General features: G+C 37.0%; 1 protein-coding gene across 1 annotated transcript in view; it reads right to left on the reverse strand.

The window, feature by feature from the left end:
- The window catches only part of LOC309508066 (uncharacterized protein), a 231,270-nt gene that overhangs the window by 209,763 nt on the left and 1,469 nt on the right, over positions 1-20,038 (reverse strand). The window lies entirely within an intron of this gene.

Below are 20,038 nucleotides of genomic sequence, written 5' to 3' on the forward strand. Positions count from 1 at the left end.
AGTTTGGCTTCCAAAAAATGTCAATATAGTTTCAAATTGCATTCTATCTAACTCTACTATTATTCGTTTTCGTGATCGGCATCTTCTGGTTGGTTTCATTGTCAAATGATGAATCAGCGCGCCACAAATAGTTTGGGTACACGATCGAGGCAGGTGAAAATATTAAACGATGAGAGGAATTGAGGAAATTTTGTGGAAAAGTTTTTTTGCGCTATACTGGTTTTACGGAGTGTTTCTGACTCACAAAAAAGAACCGGTTCATTAGAGTCACATCTTTTAATGAATTTGACTACAGCCATAGACGACTACACCTCGCGAGCATCGTGCAGCATACGTGTGTTCTGGTCATTTGTTCGTGGTAGGCCTACATCATTTTATGTCCTCACATTAAAGCGCTACTTTTAAAATGCATTACAGAAAATTCTGCTCAGTGCTTACATTTATAATTTAGACTGGGTGGCAAAGCTTTTTCTGGGGTGAGTTATATTTAAAGTCTGCTTTGAAAGAAATAGCTGTTTTTCTGCGAGGAGTCACGGACAGTTTTTGCGCCAGGTAGGATTCATTTACGGCACTACCCATTCATTTCATCCGTATACTGTCAACTCTGGACGCTATCAGTAAGTGAATTTCACATTTGTGTAGTCTTATATTCATCCTTCATATAATTTTTTTTAAACTAGTTTTAGAGGAACTGGCTTGCAAACAAACATTATCATGTTTGGGCCTTATCTATAGCAGTGAATAGGCCACCAACAAATTGTCTTTGCCCACAGCAGCGATTTTCCCCTACATGTGTTTTCAATCTTTTTACACTTCTATTCCAAGTCTTCTTTCCTTGTCCTGATTTCTTTCTCTTTCCATATTACTGTGAATCAGTGTTAGTATTATTGAGATGTATTTATTTTTTTTATTTTTTTATAGGCTATATATTTTTAATATATTTATCATTTAATTGCTTTTTTTTTCAATCAAGTTTTCATGTTTATCATGTCTATATAGTTGTTCTGTTTATTTTTTTCAGTTTTAGTTTGTTATTTTAGTAGCCTACATCAAGTTGATGAAAAAAGTTCATTGCAGCCATTGCAGATAGCTACAATAAAATAAAAAATAAGTTATTAATTAAAGTTATTTAAAATAGGCTACATTTTATTTCAAGTAAAAAAAATAAAATAATGGTTTTAGTTGTCATATATAATATCCCTGGTGAGTACCCAGTGCCTTTTCACTCTTTAGCCATAAATAAAAAAATCTGGAATTCTACTATATTCATTTTAGTAATTTGCTGAAATGCTCTAAAACTGTTCGAATGGTTTTTTCAGAGTAATAGGTAATGGCGGGGAAAAAAAACTATTCTGTTTTTGTTCATATCAATAGAAGACTTCAGGCTGGTAATATCAAATACGAAATAAAATTGAAATGAATATTTTTTATTTGTTCAAATGTGCTACTTTAATGAAATATCCGTAGTGAAACAGTCAACAAGGGTTTGCGTTTATTGCGTTAAAAATCAAAAGAACAGGAAGAAAGGAAAAAATGGTATTGTTAGCGTTTGTTCAACAGCTGCTTAGACTCAGTCCCATGTGATCTCGCAACCTGAAAGCTTGATCCCACAGAAACAGGCGCTGCTGTGATCCTGCTCCAGGCCCCACAGCTTTGGCCCCGTGCCTTCTCTCCGTCTGTGTCTCGGCGGCTGCAGCACAGACTGGGCCTAGAGAGAGGACCACCCCTTTTCTTTGTCTGCAAACCCAAACCGCAGTTATTACGCAAACCTTAACACTCCCAGAGCAAGTTCTGATGTGATCTGTTTGATTTCTGCATGATCCAAGGAATAGTATCTAAATTTTTGAATGCTGGTTAGACTTGCAGTATAATACAGACAGACATGCAATAATTGAGAAGGCTGAGAACCTCTCTTTGTGTGTTGCACAGTTCTGAAAGAATCTATAAATCTATTAAAAACATGCATATACTCTTAAAAATAAAGATTCCTTTTTTTGGCATCTGTGGTTTAACGGAGAACCTTTAACATCCATGGAATCTTTCCATTGGGCAAAAGCTTCTTTATTGAGGAAAAGGGTTCTTTAAATTATTAAAAAGTTCTTTAAAGTCTAGAATATCTGATTGGCATAGATAAATGCACACCAGGCCTTACGCAAGGAATCTTGTTTTGAAGGGTCTGACATAGGATCAAGTAGCCATTTGTGTGTGTGTTGTGCTTTGTTTTCTTATGGTCGATCATGTGTACTTGTGGGACAAATCAGTCAATCTGAAGCATGCACTGAGTAAAAAACAGTGAAGAGATTCAAGCTCTGTGGCTTTAAAGACTTTGCTCACTTGTGCGGTTGGCAGAATGCCGTGTGACCACAAAACAGCCCTAATCCTTTTTCCAAAGAGCTTTCAACACTCATCTTCCTGGCAGTTTTGCCTCAAACTCATTGGTCTGCTTATAAATGAGCTGGTTTGATGGTATTGTGTGCGACGTCCACCAGAGGGCAGCCTTATCCTAAAATTGCAGATACAATGAAAGCATGCAGTTGATTGCTATTTACAGTACAGTACACCTTAGGTATTCCTTTCATTTGTCCCTTGAAACTTTCATGCGCTTAGCAATTTCAGGCTTGGTTTATGGAAATGTGTACATATAGGTTATATAAACATATATACACATACATATATGTATTATGTTAAGCACCCAAAGCTCATTGTGCATATAGCTTTAATCCAGGTGCTGATTTATTGTAACTTACTATGCATGTACAGTATAAATGTGTGTTTGTTAAGCATGGTTACTACAGGCGCTGCATGGAGAGAATAGGGGGTTTTCTTCTCCCTGGGGGATTGAGAGTAATTTGTAGTGAAATTTCCAGCAGGGTCGTTTCGCAGGTGGCTGAGAGCACAGGGCGTGGTGAGGAATGAGAGAAGCAATTTGCTGTCTGAAGGCTGTGAATATGAGCATTGTTGCACAGCAGCAGGTTGGGTCGTGAGGCGATGGGCTTCGAGATCAGGGGCAATTTCATGGCAGGAAAGGTGGCAGAGTGAGAGAGATCAAAACAAGAGGGTGATCCTTTGAGGTATCTCTTTGCAGACAAGAAAATAAATAAATAGTCTTCATATTATATGTGACTGAACATGGATGATTTGTTGAAATTATATTATGTTTGAAATTCCCTGAGCTTTTTTGTTTTGTTTATATGACATTCTTTATGGTGATTAATGAGAATATGAGATACTGCATTAAATATTGACATGAGAAAATTATTTTAAATGCTTTTATTATTAAAAGCGTCCGTTTTTAATTGAATACTTCATCTAAAAATACAAATCTTGACATCTTTTACTCAGCCTCACAGTGATTGATGAAACACAATTTCCAAGCTGCTATTTTTAATGCAATGAATGTGAATGGTGACCATAACTGTCAAGGGAAGAATTTCAGTTAATAGCTGTTGTCTTTAATTTTGTCATAAATATCTTGCATTTCTGCACACAAAATTATCATATGATATCAAAAACATATATGCACTGGTCATATGGATTATCTTTATGGTGCTTATTTATGTATTTATTTATTATTATTATTATTATTATTTGAGGTTTAAAAGCCCCTGATACCCATCCACTTGCACTGGAACTTCTCTTTTTGTGTTCCACAAAATAAATCTTACAGGTTTGGAGTGATGTGAACTAGACCTTTTAAGTCAGTACCAGTAAGGAGAAGCAGGGGCCCGAGGCCCACTAAGGCAGTGGTTGCCAAACTGGGGAACACGCACCCTGGGGCGGCCTAGCAAATCTAGGAGATAGTGTACACTGTACACAGTCAGCAGATTGTTATGCAAAAGAAACCACTTCAGGGTGATAAAAGACCCGACTGCAAATTTATCCCACTTATTATGCAGCTGCTTGCCACGTAATTAAATAATTGAACACAAGATATTTATTTGACATTTTATTACCTCAAGATCTCTGAGTACCCGCTTGAGCGGTCTGTTATCAGTTGTAGCGTTTTCTGTCGAGCAATACCACTAGATGGCACAATTTAAAAATCAGAATCGAGTTTTGTAGGATTCTGCACTAAGCGTGATAAGTTTATGAAAGGACTGCCAGTGCCAGGTAAACATAAAAAGCAGACAAAAACACCAGACGCGCGCGGCGTGGCAAAAGCAAAAACAACCCATTAAAATCATTGATGCTGTCTACACTAGATGCGGCGCAACACAACAAATCCCAGACGGTAAACTGATGCCCTGTTTGACTTCTGACACAAAAAGGACGAATGTATTTGCAACGTTCGCGTTATCGTGTCCAGTAGACAGTCTCAAGCGTCGGTTAAAAGACAAGAAAATATGACGAGGCGTACAGTATCTGACCCTCGGATTCACCAGGACAAGATAATGAAGAGAGACCACAGTGTGTTGTGTGTCAAATAGCTTCTGACAGTACAAAAAACTCGTCACTGTGCCCCCTTACCTCTTCTTCATTAACCGAACATTTCTTGATCTATATGTGGGGGCCTTCGAATAACGTCAGACAACGCAGGGCCAATGAGTCAAAAAGGTAAAGAAACACTGCTTTAAATCTGAATCACCTTTTCTCTCTAAGCTTTAAGTTCCTGTAGAAACACAATAAACCCAACACGCAATTTGTTTGGTGCTTTGTTTTAGTTACTGAAATGCTTATGTAGGCTAGACATGAGAATCAACGAGAGCCAGAACGAAGGTCGTATCATCAGACACACAAGCGTGCAGTTGGCAGTTTTATTCCAAGAGGTATTATGGTAATCTCTGAGGCTTTGGTGCTGATTCAAATAGCAGTTCAACTCTTTAAATCCCCTGCCAAAAGTCTCCTACATGGCTTAGGTCATACCAGAGGAAAGAGAACTGTGAGGAAACACACATGGATCAAGGGGAGAAATAGGGTAGTTTGATTTCTTTAGCGAATATGCATTCTTGGCAACATTTTCCATCTTTTTCTCTTCTAACTGCCATTAATAGGATGGTGCATTGCAATATGTCTGAAGAAAATACCTGAATAAGCTTTAAAATGCAATAAGTAAGGTGTGAAGAGAAGAAAACCACAGCAAAGCTCACAGTCGCGTGTGTGTGGTCAGACATGTGTTACTCTTTTGGGTGATTTTTGCTGTGATGGTGAGCATCTCCTTCTCTGTGTCTCTTGGGAATGTTTTTATGGAAAATCAGCAGAAGACACAGCTGGCTGAAGAATGTGATGTGCTGTCAGTCAAGTCCGGGCTCCTGTGTGGGTGGGAGTTTGTCTTACTCCCCCACTGTGGGGGGAACCAATGGCATGGCACCTGTTTTACATTCCTCTAAGAGGCCTTGGGTTCTGGAAAGCTGGGGCTGATTCCAGCAAAAGCTGCTCAGGCATGGGATATGGAATAAAGCAGTCAATCTGTGCAGCACATTTCTTTGCAGTCATGTCCATAGTGTTTTCTTTGTGACAAATGTAGATAATGCTCTTGAACTAATAACATTTTTTAAACGAATGTAATTTTTATTATAGCCTACAACAGTTCGTTCAGGTCCTCGAATCTGATTGGCTGAGCAGCATTCTGATATCCAGTCCAGCAGCACTGAGACACAGCACTCTTTGTATAATTCAGCTTATCTATTATGGGAATAACTGTACAAAATGACTGTTCAGCTCTTACCCTGGTTTCGAAGTCACGGTTCGGTATATTTTCAGAAAATAATTTCCGGTGCAAATACACACCGTTATTATACATATACTGTATAATACACAACTCCTGTTGTCTATTTGCATTGTTCCAGACCAAATCTGAGTGGTGCAGAGTAGAAGTGGGGTAGTATGATTTTTGCCTGGAGCGAGTTGTGAAAAATTTTCAATTATTATTATTATTATTATAAGACAAATTCATCAGCCAACAGCAGTTGCTGAGTATTTTCACCTTATAATCGCAGTGAACCAAAACTTGATTTGAAACTGCCCCGTTTCTGTCACAAACACAACCAATCACGTCAATGTGCGGGCGGACAGGCTTTAGCATATCAATACTGTGCTCTGAAGCAGAGGAGTCTCAAGAGTAGCCAGGTTATCCAGGATTATTTTTCTGTTGGGTACATTTAGCAATAGCGGGTGAATTATGTATATATGATGTATATGTGATGTATATTACGATGTTATGGTGAACTATATGCCTTTCTCCACTGACGAGTTGTTAAAAGCCTTTGTAAGGATGCAGATTTTTAGAAGGCAGCTGTCTGACTCTGAGATGGTGAACGGGAACATGGTTTGTGTAACATTATCAACACATTATTAGCTGTTTGATAACGTAGTCAAACCAAAGGCCAATCATGTCAATTATGTGTCCGACGTTGTAGAAAGTGATACATAAAATGCATTACCATTCTGATAGATGGACTTGTAGATGAGTTCGCTCTTCCTCATCTTCTTCTGAATCAGTTTCTGGTTCAAATATATATGGCCGAATTAAACTAATATTTCCACTTGCCATTGTTTAGCATTTACAGTGACGAGTGGATCAGGTATAGTCCGAACTGTTGTTATTGAGTGGAGGCCGAGACTAATTTGCATATGTATGGCCCTGTGTTTACCCCTGGTATTAAGATGTTTTGTCGATCAGTTCACAAGTGGACGACGTTAAATACAGGTGTAAACTGGGTTTTTAAAAGGTTTTGAGATTGTCCACTTTCGAGTTTCGTCCACTTCCAGAGGTAGTTGAAAACACATTTGACCGGATTGTTTTCGTAGTGTAAACACTCATGTGGTCGAATGCGGCTATCAGAACAAAATCTGCTCCATAATCACTCTTGTGGTACTTTGATTTCATACACCTGCCAGAGATGGTCTTATTATTGGGAGATATGAGGGTCCATGGCTCTACCATTGGAGAAAGCATAACGGCTAACTTGGATCACGTGTCCCTTGATAATCACATTACAGCCTTGACAACATTGAATTTCATTCAGAGTTGTGCGACAGCCAATCACTGTTTGCGGGTGCCATAGAAATTAATAAGAAGTGTCCTAAACTCAATCATAACTGTCGTGCAATTGTCCGTGACTTCTCTTATAAAACAGCATTTTTTTTCAGTGTAAACTCTAAAAATAGATCAATCCAAACTGAATGTTGAAGAGAAAGCATGTTGAAGATTAGCCGATTGGCTGTCGATTTATTAAATGATAAGCTATTTCCTCATAAAAGCGGTTTATTAAGTGTAGTTAAGCCTCATTATTGACATCCATTTAAAAAAAAAGGCCTCTTGTCTCCTTCTCTGCGTACCCACAGCGTTGGCAGGCATTACGCTTTTTCGGCTAAGGTTGCAGGCTTGCCGTCAACTGTCTTTGGGTCTGCGCAGCGCCGCTTCAAGGTGAACACACCAATGTCCTTGTTGTGTTTAATGCTGTATTGATGACGCAAGACACAAGTTGACTTGATTAGGTGCCCTTGAAGCCATTCAACAGAGGTGACATGCACACAGATTTAATCCACAGGTGTAGAAAAGGACATCTACAACAGTCTTTATCTACAACAGACTCCGTTTTTTGTCTGCAGGCATATATAAATGGACTCCTCTTACTTGCAAATCCTCGCCAAGGGCACTGCGTAGCTTTGCATTGTTGTAGAAGTAGGTGTTTGATAATTGCTAAAAAGATGACCATAACTTGTGCATGCAGTCTCATCCAAACAAACTGTGGTGAGCCTGAAGCCTTGCTCAGATTTTGTGTACAAAAGCTCATTAACGCAATAAAATCCCTAGTGGCTTAAATGTAATGTATACACTGCATTATTATAGCACAATCATTTAAGTACATGAACAAAGGAAAGCAATATAACCATGGCCAAAGAACTATTAAAAGCTGATTAAGCATTTTTCTCTGAATAAAACCTCGATTTCTCTATACCCACGTGATAATTCGCATTAGTGGAACTTTTGCAGACTTCAGCTGTTTCTCTCGTGCTGCCTTGGGTTTTGTGCTGCAACTTTTAATTTGTAATTTATTCAGTTTTGATTTGCTATATTTTCTCTCACCATAATGGGCCCCATTTTGTAATGTGCTCACATCCTCAAGGCAGTATTACTGTACCGCTCTGCAGCTGTGTGCAAGACCGTCAGAATATGACTGAGCCAGTGTTGGAAATATTACAAGCTGCTCATGGAATGTGTGACTCTGGAAACGCTCCATCTGCATGTGGGGCAGCAGTCGTCCTTCTGCTCGACAGGAACAATCTCCACAGTGACTATTTGATAGCTGTACAACCTCATTTAAGGTCAATTCTCAACAAGTCTGAATTTTTTTTTTTTTTTGATGAAACGATGCTCACAGAGCTTGTTCACGCCCAGTGTAAAATACCATATGCAACTTAATAGTTTTATTTACCATGTTCAGATGCCAAACAAAAAACCTTTTAACCTATCAACACATAGTTGATATCACAAGAACTGAGCCCGTTATGGTAAGGCAATGTGCAATTTCGAAACGGTTTTCACAGGATGAATTTTGAGTGGTTAAGCTTTCGAAAGATATCCAATTTATAACGATGATTACTAAAATATGTGATGGGGGGAATGGCTATTTAAAAATCAAAATTGTTTTGAATTTTTGGTGCAAATAGATACTTAAATTGTACTTATTGACAATATTTTACATTTAAAAATAAAGATTCTTCGAAGGCTCTTTGATAATCTGTTTTTGTAATAAAAGATTTTCTAATGTTTATGTAGTATGGTTTTGTATTTGTGAGTGAACTTACTGTAACGCAAGACAAATTTCAGACTTTGAGTTATATCAAAATCGCTTTAAGATAAAAATATTGTTCTTAACAAGATTTTATTTTTGCTGTATTGTGTTCTTGAGTTGACTTTATGGAGCTATGGAATAAGTTAATTGTAGAGCTGTAAAGCCCTCTTTGAATCTTATTATTTTTTAGACACTACTTGCTGTGAACAGAACTTTTCATTTACAGTATTTGTTAGTTGACTACACTCTTAAGAAAAGTCTGTAAATATAGGGCTCAATGTACTGTTAATTGTCCTTACTGATATTTTCATAGGTGTTTTACCCATATTTTGAATTATGCATTGTATTGTTTTATCGTTTAAGGGTTTGTTCACCCAAAAATTAAAATTCTGTTATTAATCACCCTCATGCCGTTCCCATAAGACTTGCGTTCCTCTTCAAAACACAAATGAAGATACTTTCTGTCCCTCCATTGACAGCTACGCAACTACTGTACCACTGTGATGCTTCAAAAAGTTCATAAAGAGATCATAAAACTAATCCATATAAATTAAGCGGTTTAGTCCAAATTTTCTGAATATGATGAACGTCTTATGGTTTTGGAATGACATGAGGGTTAGTAAATTATAAAAATTTTGGGGTGAAATAACCCTTTAAAGGAAATTTAAAGGACAAGTTCGGTATTTTACACTTAAAGCCCTGTTTACAGATCGTATCTGATGAAATAGAACGGTTAAGATTAAAATTTGGACACATGCTCCTGTCCCGAGAATTTTAGGTTTATTTCGCTTTTGTGGACCTATTTTGCCAAACGCGTCACACCCGTGATTCTTCCGTTGAGAGCTTGAATAATAGACACTCCAGCCCAGTTGGTGGCGATAATGCACCTTTGCCAATTGCAAGCAAACCACGGGCATTTCATTGAATACACAGAAGAAGCAGAAGAAGAAGCGGCGGAGTAATATCGTAAAGGTGCTGCGGTCTCACAGCACGTCCTATTAAGTCAATGGAGTTGGACAAAAACTACGATAAAACCTGTTGGAATGCATCTTTTTCAGCGATTTTTGATGGAACATATCAGTGAACACCCCCTGACCACTCGGTGAGTTTCACGTCTTTGTAAACGAAAGTTTAATGTGTTTTTAGGACGGAATCTTCCAGTGCATATAGACAACCATTGTGGGGGTGGTGGTGGGAAGCGAAATAAACCTAAAATTCTCGGGACAGCAGCATGTGTCCAAATTTTAATCTTAACCGTTCTATTTCATCAGATACGATCTGTAAACAGGGCTTTAAGTGTAAAATACCGAACTTGTCCTTTAAGTCCGTAAACTCAATGAATAATGCCCTTTTCTACTTTAAAATTGTTTTAATTTTTTCTTACAGTGTTAGTATTTACTTATACAAAAGTTTTACTTGTATACTTGATGTTCCTAAAAATATTTAGTGCAATAATGTTGATTGTATGTTGTCAGATATCTTTTGCTTCAGATATCAAGCAAGTGGTAATTTTTGTGGCAAAAACCATGTTGGGTGGACCACATGTTTTATTTTTTGCTGACATTGTCATTCCTTGATTCTAACAGACTCACATGTTGTATTTGCTCTCAAGAGTATGGTGATGAACAATTGGATGTCTATTGATCCTGTGCTATGTTGAAAACAGCTGTGTCAGGCCAGGTGCAGTCAGTTCATTTCTTCTGTCTGAGGAACAATTTATACCATAATTCCTGCTGGATAAATTTCAGTACTTGGCTGCCAAGGAAAACCAGATGAAAGCTGTTAATGCAGGGTGGCTTTGGAAACAAAAACGCCTCACCATAAAGGTGTGGATTTTTGATATTTTTTCCCCTTCAGTTTCAGCTCTCTTTCATGCTTATTTTCCTTGTCAAGGCTCACAGCTGGACAGATGCTTCATGTCACACCTCACCCTTCAGTCACAGAAAATACATATTCTCTTTGTGATATTTTCCAGATTTCCCTTTTAAAGAACGTAAAATTATGACAGACTCATAATTACATTGAAAAGTAAGTGGAGGGAATAATATTCAATTACAGACAGAAAGAGATGGAATTCAATGTTTGCTCAATGTGCTGTAAAACAGCTCAGCTTTAATTTACAAGTTCATTAATTCACAAGGAGCAAATCAAGTTGTTCTATGTCCTACATTTTTGAACGCATGCTTTTTTTCCCCAACTTAAACACTTTACCATAGTAAAACTTTTAATTAATTGACAATAATTTATGTTATAGATATCATGAACTAACATTGACAACATATTAATACAATAATTATTAATTAAAGAATATATATATATCTTTGCCATCACTGGAATAAATTACATTTTGAAATATATTCAATCAGATTTTTTTTATTATTATTATTATTGTAATTTTTAAAAGTAAGTCTTTTAAATTGTAAGTCTTTCAAAAAAAAAAAAAAATCGTACTGACCCCAAACTTTTGAACGGTAATATAAGATATCCATTCATAATACTTTATTGGTAATTTATGCAACATTAACCAAGATTATTAAATGCATTGCTAGTTCATGAAACACAATGATTATGCATTGTTAGTTCATGATTCACAATGATAGATAGATAGATAGATAGATAGATAGATAGATAGATAGATAGATAGATAGATAGATAGATAGATAGATAGAAAAAGATTTTGTAAAGCAGATTTTTTTTTGGCATACATTACATAAAAATGTGCAATAACCAAAAAATAAAGTAGAAGGGAAAACTTTCAGAAACAGTTCAACCTATTCTAATTCAGCCAAAAATGAGCACTACATGGGGTAAATAACATAATAAGTCCCCATAAGCACAGCCCCAGCTGTGAGAGCAACGTAGCAATTTGTTAAGAAGATGACACGGTTAATGAGAACCACTTGCTGCTGGACTCCATAAATTCTAGAGGGGTGGGAGACGGGGAATGGGGGAAGGGGGGTAGTTTAGCTCATCCTCTGAAGTGCTTGGAAAACATTCGTTGCACGTCACGCTGACAGCCGCTGAATTTCCTGCCATCCCATATGTGCCCACACAGCTGTGAAGCAAATGTTACCCGGAGCCGGTTGTCTTAGGACAGTTTGAAAAAAAAAGATCTAGTGTGTGTGCATTGTTTATATATTGTGTATATTTGTGCATCCCGTTGCATGTAGAAGCTTGTGTTTGTGAAGCAACACGTCTCTGGCTCGGTGGCCATGATGGAAAAGGCACAAAAGACAGAGAAGTGTGAGGGATCCAAGCAAACTCAATCTTAATCAGGGTGGTCAACGATAGCTTTCATACACTGCAATTTCTCTTTCTCACTCACTTTTCTTTCTCTTACTTTGTCTTTTCTGTTTACATTCAAGACAGCTGCATAACTGAACACACAAACGTGGAGCTCTGCATCACATTCACAGGTTTTTCCCACTCAGAGTCAGCACTACACGGTTCCCACCGTGGACATCAGGACAGTTGCACAAAATGGGTCAGTGACCCATGAAAAAGAAAAAGACATCCTTTAAAATTCAAGTTCTTAGAAATGTACTATTTGTATTCATTTTGGTTTTTTCTTGTAGTTTTGAAAAACGTTCATATCTTTTTCAAGAAGCGTTTAACTCTAATGTCTCAAAAATTACAAAGTAAAAAAATAACAATTTCCTCACTATGTAAACATCAGTGTACACGTCTTTAACACTAAGCATTTTGAAAATGGGCTTTAAATATATTTTCAATGTTATTCATTCATAACTATCTCTAAATTTTTGGGAAGTCACACCATGCAATATCTATGACAAACTATGTTTTCAAGAATCTAATTCTTTTAATCTGGCTTTTTTTTCCATTATGACAACAGGAGTGTTCATTTATATTATTTATTATTTACTATTTATATTATGTATAATACTATTATATATAGCCTACTACTGTTTATTCATATTTTGAATATTATTAGATATTTCATTTTAATAATGTTTTAAGTATTTTTTTATGTACTTTTGTCATTTTGATTCGTTTTTTTCTATTTAAATATTTAATTTTTAATTCAGTTTTAGGTTTAGTCATTTTAATGCTTCAACTTGTATTTGTTTTATTATTTAAAGTTAGATGCCAAGGCAACATTACATTTAGTTTTCCTGTCACGTTTTAGTAAATCATAAATGAGGTATCAAAATTCATCCTTTGGAAACCGTTTTCTAATCGGCCACTGCATTACCATGGAAACGGTACTTTAAATCCTTTTAGTGTGCGGTGTCATGTTTCATATTGCAAAATGTATTTTAAATATTTTATAATATTTTTTTTTTATCTTGACAAAACATATCGTCGGAAAGGTCTGAGACTCAAGGTTCCATATTTGGTGACCGTTTTGTGATAGAAGTGATATTGTGACAGAAATGTATTAATTTGTTACAGAAGCACACAAAAAAAAAAAAATTAAATGAATGTAGGTGTCCGGTGGCTATTTTTGGTATAGCGCCAAAACAACATCTCATAGGAACTTCAGTTTTTGTGATATCAACTTCAAATTTGGAACCCAACTTGGTTAGACATATGGCTTTGATTTTATAGCAAATTTGCAGTAAAAGTTATTTTGTAAAATATATATTTCTGTATAAATTGAATGTTTAGTACACCGCATTTGTTTACAGTAAACCTAAACATCTATAACTTTTTTACACTTTCATTTGATCAATAATCCGCTGAGTGTCTTCTTTAAAAAGAGACCAACCTTAAGTCTGTATTCCAAAAGCATTCATGAATTACAACCATTTAAGTTTGGTTAGTGCATTTTCAAATCTATGCTCAATTTATATTTGAATTAATTTCAGCTTTATTTCCGTTTAGAAAACTTTTTAATTGTTTTAGTTAATGACAACAACACTGCATAACAGTACAATACAGTGGTACTGATTTTTTTGCATTTGTTTATTTTTATAAATGAATTGGACAAAAAAATTATGTCGCATCATTGACCCAGGACAACCACCCAACATACGCGACATGAGACAATTCGGGCCTGTCGCTAGCTATATTACTACTCTCTGATCCCGCACAAGCTGACATTATGGTGCAGATAAGTGCACAAAGCAGCGGTGACATGAGAGGCCAAACATGGAAGAGGTTATCAGCGACGGACATGATAGATGGATTAGCCACTCTGAGGATGGACACAGGATCCAGGCGTATGTCTCTCATCATGGCTACGGAGATGGTCCACAGTCAGGCCTGTTTGGGGCCTCTGAACTGAGATCAGATAAACACTCTGCTGATGGGGACTTTACTGGCTTTGCTGAAAACCAACTGGACGTTTTCTTGAGCAAGCGTGTGTTTGCACAGCCATGTTCAGCAGACACAGCCTGTCATGTCGTGCTAACCGGTGAATGGAGGCTCTGTTTCTTGCAGTTTGTACATTCAGTCAGTCTTCGCTGGCCCTCTGGCAGTAGTGGAACTGACTTGAGCCATCAGACTATCATTCACTGTTATTTGTCTTAAACATTCCTCTTAAAACACTGGCACACACTGAAGGTCTGTTCCAAAACCTAGTGAGGAGCCTCCAGCCTGCATACACAGCTTACTAACAGGCATGAAACCTCACAGGTGACTGATTTGGAACTTTCTCAGAAACCCTCAGTGAGAGGAACAATGCTTAGGTTTTATTCTGTGGCTTCAAAGTCTTGATTTTGGTTTTGGAGTCTACTAGAATAGGCTTTCAAGCTTGAATGTTCAGAAAACACTTTATTTTTCATATATTTTACATTGTTGCAGCACCTTTCTTCCCAGTCTGTCAGTAACGCTCTAGAGTGTGTTTCCCGTACAACGACGTAACTCGGTGCTTAACATCCATAGTACAATGCATCGCTGAAGAAATCAACTAGCGAGTCACGCCTTATTCCCAAAACCGTATTGTCACGAATTGGTCGTTCAACCACGTTGTTTAATGATGTCATGCACGTGGTGGAGTAATAACTTCTTTTAATGAAAATGTTTGAGATCGAATAAATCGAATAAATCCTCAAGATAAGGATTTATTGAGTCCACATGTCATGCAAGCAAGAAACTATGCTTCTAACCACCGGTCGAGAGCTGTCGTTCCAACCACATGACTTTGCGATGCTGTTTGTGAATGTTCGTTAGAACTATGTTTTTGGGAAACACCGCCTTGTTGAACTATGCTGATAACGACGGAACTTACGACCATGGTTGGATAACGATGCTTTTGGGAAACGCACCCCTGTCTCTATGAAACCCCTCCTTCCAAAAATCGCTATGTGCTCTGATTGGTTGGCTAGACCAGTGTGTTGTGATTGGTCAAATGCTTTGGGCGTGCTTTGGAAATGTCATGTACCTTACCATAACAGCGAGTTTCACCACACTACTAACGCAACCTAACCAGGCCTCGCCCCTTTTTAGCAAATGCATTGGGTAGAAATTATGTAAATGAGGAATATTGTGTCGTGTACGTTCTCAGAAGAAACTTAAGACTTATGGGTACGTTTACACAACAATGATGTACTAAAAAGCTTTTACTTAGCATTTTGTGTACAGACGTCAACATTGTCAAAACGATCCCCATTCACACGGATACGCAAAACGGCTAAAAAACATTGTATTATGCATGTTAGGCCAGTAGTTGGCGATGTCACTTTGTAAACCTAGGTGATAGACTGAACACATAAAAACGTGCACATTGAAACCCATTCAAAAGTTAGCATTTTCAGGCCCCCAAAATGCCGTTGTTGTGTAAATGAACAGCCAAAACGCATAAAAAGTTTAGCATTTTAGTTGAAAGTGGGGTTGTGTAAATGGCCCCTAAAATGTAGGCATTTCATGGAGTTCAGAAACTGCTTATAGAGAATAACTCCCTTTGGAGTGACTTTGTGCTTTGCAACTTTGCAGACACTTTTCAGGCTCAAACAGCAACATTATAAAGAAAGTTGAAAATGTTTTTTAAAAAAGACGCCATATGTTCTTGCATTTGACAAAAATAAAATTTGAATTACATTTGTCTTTGTTAAAAACCTTTTTATAAGCAGTGTGAAACATGCTAAAGTTTATTCTAACTTAGCCTTATAGTACCTAACCTGCCTAACTGATTCAAACAATCTCACCATCTCTGCAGAATCCTAAGAATCGGCAAAGAAATGTGAATCCTAAATCCCGCCGAGAGGCCTGCTGCTTCATGCTTTCGTGATAAAGTTTTCTCACGTCATGTCTCGGCTAATTTCTTGCGGATGAATGTCTGAAGTGCTCCGTTCACAGCTCTGGATAGGAGAGAGAGGAGATGACCAGATGCCCATGTCTTCCTCATTACAGCCATCTGCAGTGACTGAGGCATGGCCTGCGTGTGAAGTCCCTCTCAGCACTGCAATGAGTGAGTGAGAACAGGCTGCGAGAGATAAGGTCATGAGTCCAGTGGAAGAAATGTGATAGCATGAACGCGCTTAACTCACACTCTCTCTCTGTTTTCACCTTCTTATCTTTGGTCTGCTTACTTTCTCTTTCATTTCTTTTCATGCATATTTCTGTGTATGTCTTTGCCTATCTCTGTGTGTGTGTGTGTGTGTGTGTGTACAAATATATGTCTTTATGTGGAAGGTGATGAGTGAGAACCAGGCCCACGGGAGATCACGTCACCTAGATGGCCACTATTGCCTAGCAACAGGCCCCTTAGGCCCAGAGAAGGAACTGAGAAGGGAAAGTCGATCCGCTTTTTAAAAATGATAATAATGGATCTTTTCAAATAGGGAGACAAATGGATTAACCCGCATAATGCTAAAACCCATGTTAGCCTGCTTTAATTAGCATCCGTGAATGGTGACAAACTGAGTTTGGAGATTAGCCAAATGACATTTTAAATACCCAAATGAACCAAACGCATATGGGTCAGTGACATGACGCTCATTTTGTTTTGACTGGAAGTATTAATTTGTTCAAAAATACATTAAAATGCCATTGATGCATGCAATCTCTTCAGTACACCTGCTATATGTTTTTGTGCTGTACCGAATGTTTTTAAAGAATTTGAACAGCATTTGAACCTCTTTTGTGGTGAATGTTTTTTAAATTTTTACATAGCGATTAATCGCATCTAAGATGAAAGTTTGTAATTATATATATATATATATATAGTGTGTGTATGTGTGTGTGTATTTGTAGCCTATATATATATATAGGCTACAAATACACACACACATACACACACACAAACTTTCATGTTAGAGGCTATTAATCGCGATTAATCGATTTGACAGCACTCATTTCTATGAATTAATATTATTGAACAAATAAATATAGATATACATAGATATACAGTTAATTTTGAACTATTACATTTGATATATTAACTATAATTGTATTAATTATATGAAGATATTAATTGTAAATATTAATATATTAATGTTTAATGATTAGTTAATAAATCATAAATTAATAATGATGAAACTATGAGAAAGGAGAATATGTTCATACTTTAAGTCATTAAACTGAAACTGCTTGAAAATGATACAAGTTTTTCAAAACCATATGAAAGCCTAAGATCTTGGAGAGCATGTTTTAAAAGATTTTCTTTTCCTTTTTTTCTCTTCATTGAAGACACTATTATTTGTTATTGACCCATATTCCAGTTTTTGTGTGTGCACCATTTGATTGTTAAAAAATAGAATTATCAGTATAATATAAAAAATAAAAATAAAGTTAAAATAAGGAGCGTTATCTCTGAATGTAATGTCCTCTGTGTATTTGGTATGTGGCCATGTTCGTGTCTCTTCCAGTCCTTACATAAGGCATTATTCAAATACTTCCTTAAATCTCACTTATCGTTAACGGTCCCTCAGCACTGTTAAAACCTGCTCACACCCACATGAGGAGCCCCAAACCTTTTAACTGTCAAGCTCTCTCTTTTTTTCTTTTCTTTTTTGCCGTGTCCTTGCGAATGAAAAATAGAAAAACATCCATATTCATGAAGATCGCAAATGGTCTCTCAGAATATCAATGTATGCAACAGTATCTCTGTGTGATTCACAGATAGATTTGCTTCAAAATATAGTCTTTGTGTTTTCATTATGTATAAACTGCTATATATCGTTGTGCTGTGCCGAATATGATGTTTCTGAAGCATTTGAACGGCGTATAATAGTTCAATTATGGTGTGCACTGTTTTTTAGCACTTTTTCACCATCTGCGCAACATATTTTCTTTACGCCAATTTCTAGCCAAACACACACACACACACATTGCAAGCAAGCGAGACAGATCCTGAGCTCATTTCAGCCGTGTAACGAGACAAATGATTGTCTTCCCGCTAGACAGTGCGCAGGACGTCTGCGGACACGGCGAGTGCAGCTGTGCCTGAAATTGCTTTGTTTAAACTTGTCAGGTCAAAATGGAGATTTTAGAAAGGTTTCATCCCGAGGCAAGTGCAAGTGGGCTCCGTGGAAGTGCTTCAGAGAGATGTGTGTGTGTGTGTGTGTGTGTGTGTGTGTGTGTGTGTGTGTGTGTGTGTGTGAAATCAGAGCTGGTGTGTTTGACCTGAGCCTTGGATGAAAATAGCACAAAGACTGTGGCACAACAGTCTAATCAACTGAGCTTTTAATAATTTAGTGTGTTATCTTCATACGCCATGGGCTCTGATGTAGAACGCTGAGTTGTTTGTTTATGCATGTCCTTGCCTCCTTGGCTGTTAGAAAGAGGTCTGGAAGAAACACTCTTGCTGAGAACTTGCATTTCTGGGGTAAACAACTCTAATGATTTATAACTGGAGTCATGTAATTGATACCAGCAATAATTGTAATTAATTGCAGGCTTATTTCAGTACGACACCCAACACTTTTGCTCAAACTCAGGCTATATTAAAACAACCAGTCTGCGACTTCATGCTAACTTGCTAAATGTGTCATATATGCAAACGCAGACAACAGTTTCGCATTTTGAAACATATAGAAGATTCAAACTATACTTCCTTTTCCAGAATATGTAGAAGTGCTGGTCTGTACTGAGGTAGTTGCACGTGGTTGTTGGAAAACAATCATTTGCACTGCTCAGGGTTAACATAGCTTCATGCAAATCTTTGCCTTTGGCAAATCTTTCAACAATGATGATTTAGTTTGAATTCCCACAGGAGCAAAACTCCAGCATTCTGACTGCAGTTTATGAACGTTCACAGTTGAGAGAGGAGACGTTTCCTATTATTCGCATTTACAGTTTAAATCAGAGTGTTAACACACATGAGCCAAACCATTTTGTCTAGAGATTTCCGTGACAAGTACATTTATCAATCATGACATTACAGAAATAATACATTAAATAAGATCTTAATGTAGTTTTTGCAATTTTTTGTTGTTAATGTTTCAGAAATCTCCAATTATCTTTATTTCTTTCACATTCTCATGTTTGCTTTTAGAGAATTGAGATTTTTTTTAAACTCATGTAGTAAGTGGTTTTTGTTTGTTCAAAACAAAACAAAACATTTTAATAAAAAAATGAACAATCAAGAGATATATTTTCTTAAGTCATGCCCAACCCTGATTATATTCTAACCGTGGTATTTATCTGGATCTGGGTGCTATAAAACCTATGTGAAGCCCACTGTAAAAAAAACAACAAAAAAAACCAAAAAAAAAAACCTTGGTGTTGTTATGGACAGTGACTTTAAACTGGATAAACAGATTAATTCAGTAATTAAGGCCATGTCCACACTAATACGTTTTCTTTTGAAAACGTATATTTTTCTCTCCGTTTTGGCCTTCCGTCCACACTGAGACGGCGTTTTTATTAATGAAAACGAAGCTTTTTGAAAACGCACTCCAAAGTAGATACATTTGAAAACGCTGTTTTCGCGTTGTAGTGTGAACTGTGAAACTGGTGGTATTTAAAAACGATGACGTAAATTCAGTCATGTGACGCATATTGTACCAATAGATAATCATGTTTATACCAGTATTGTGCCTGTTATGTGCTATTCACTTTCACACTGTTGCTAAAAATATTCTACATTGCACACTCTTCATATCAGTCCTAAAAAGATGACAGAATTTACTCACATTTGCTGTCCTGCGGCAATACATGAGAGTTGCGTTTTAGACCAAACATATGGTGACTGCGTGCGACCTGGACCGCATCAGTGAATGGTGAGATATTTTACTAAATAAAATTATCCTGTCAGAAGAATTGCTCGATAACTTTATTATTTATTTGTCCATCTGTATCATCTCAGTGATCTTCTGTGAGGTTTTACGCATGCGCAGTAAAGGTGAATTTAGTGTTTTCAGGCGTTTTTCAAAAGTTTCTCATCCACACTGAAA

Source organism: Leuciscus leuciscus (assembly GCF_965113295.1).
Source record: "Leuciscus leuciscus genome assembly, chromosome: 10".
In the NCBI taxonomy this organism is placed as follows: Eukaryota; Metazoa; Chordata; class Actinopteri; order Cypriniformes; family Leuciscidae; genus Leuciscus; species Leuciscus leuciscus.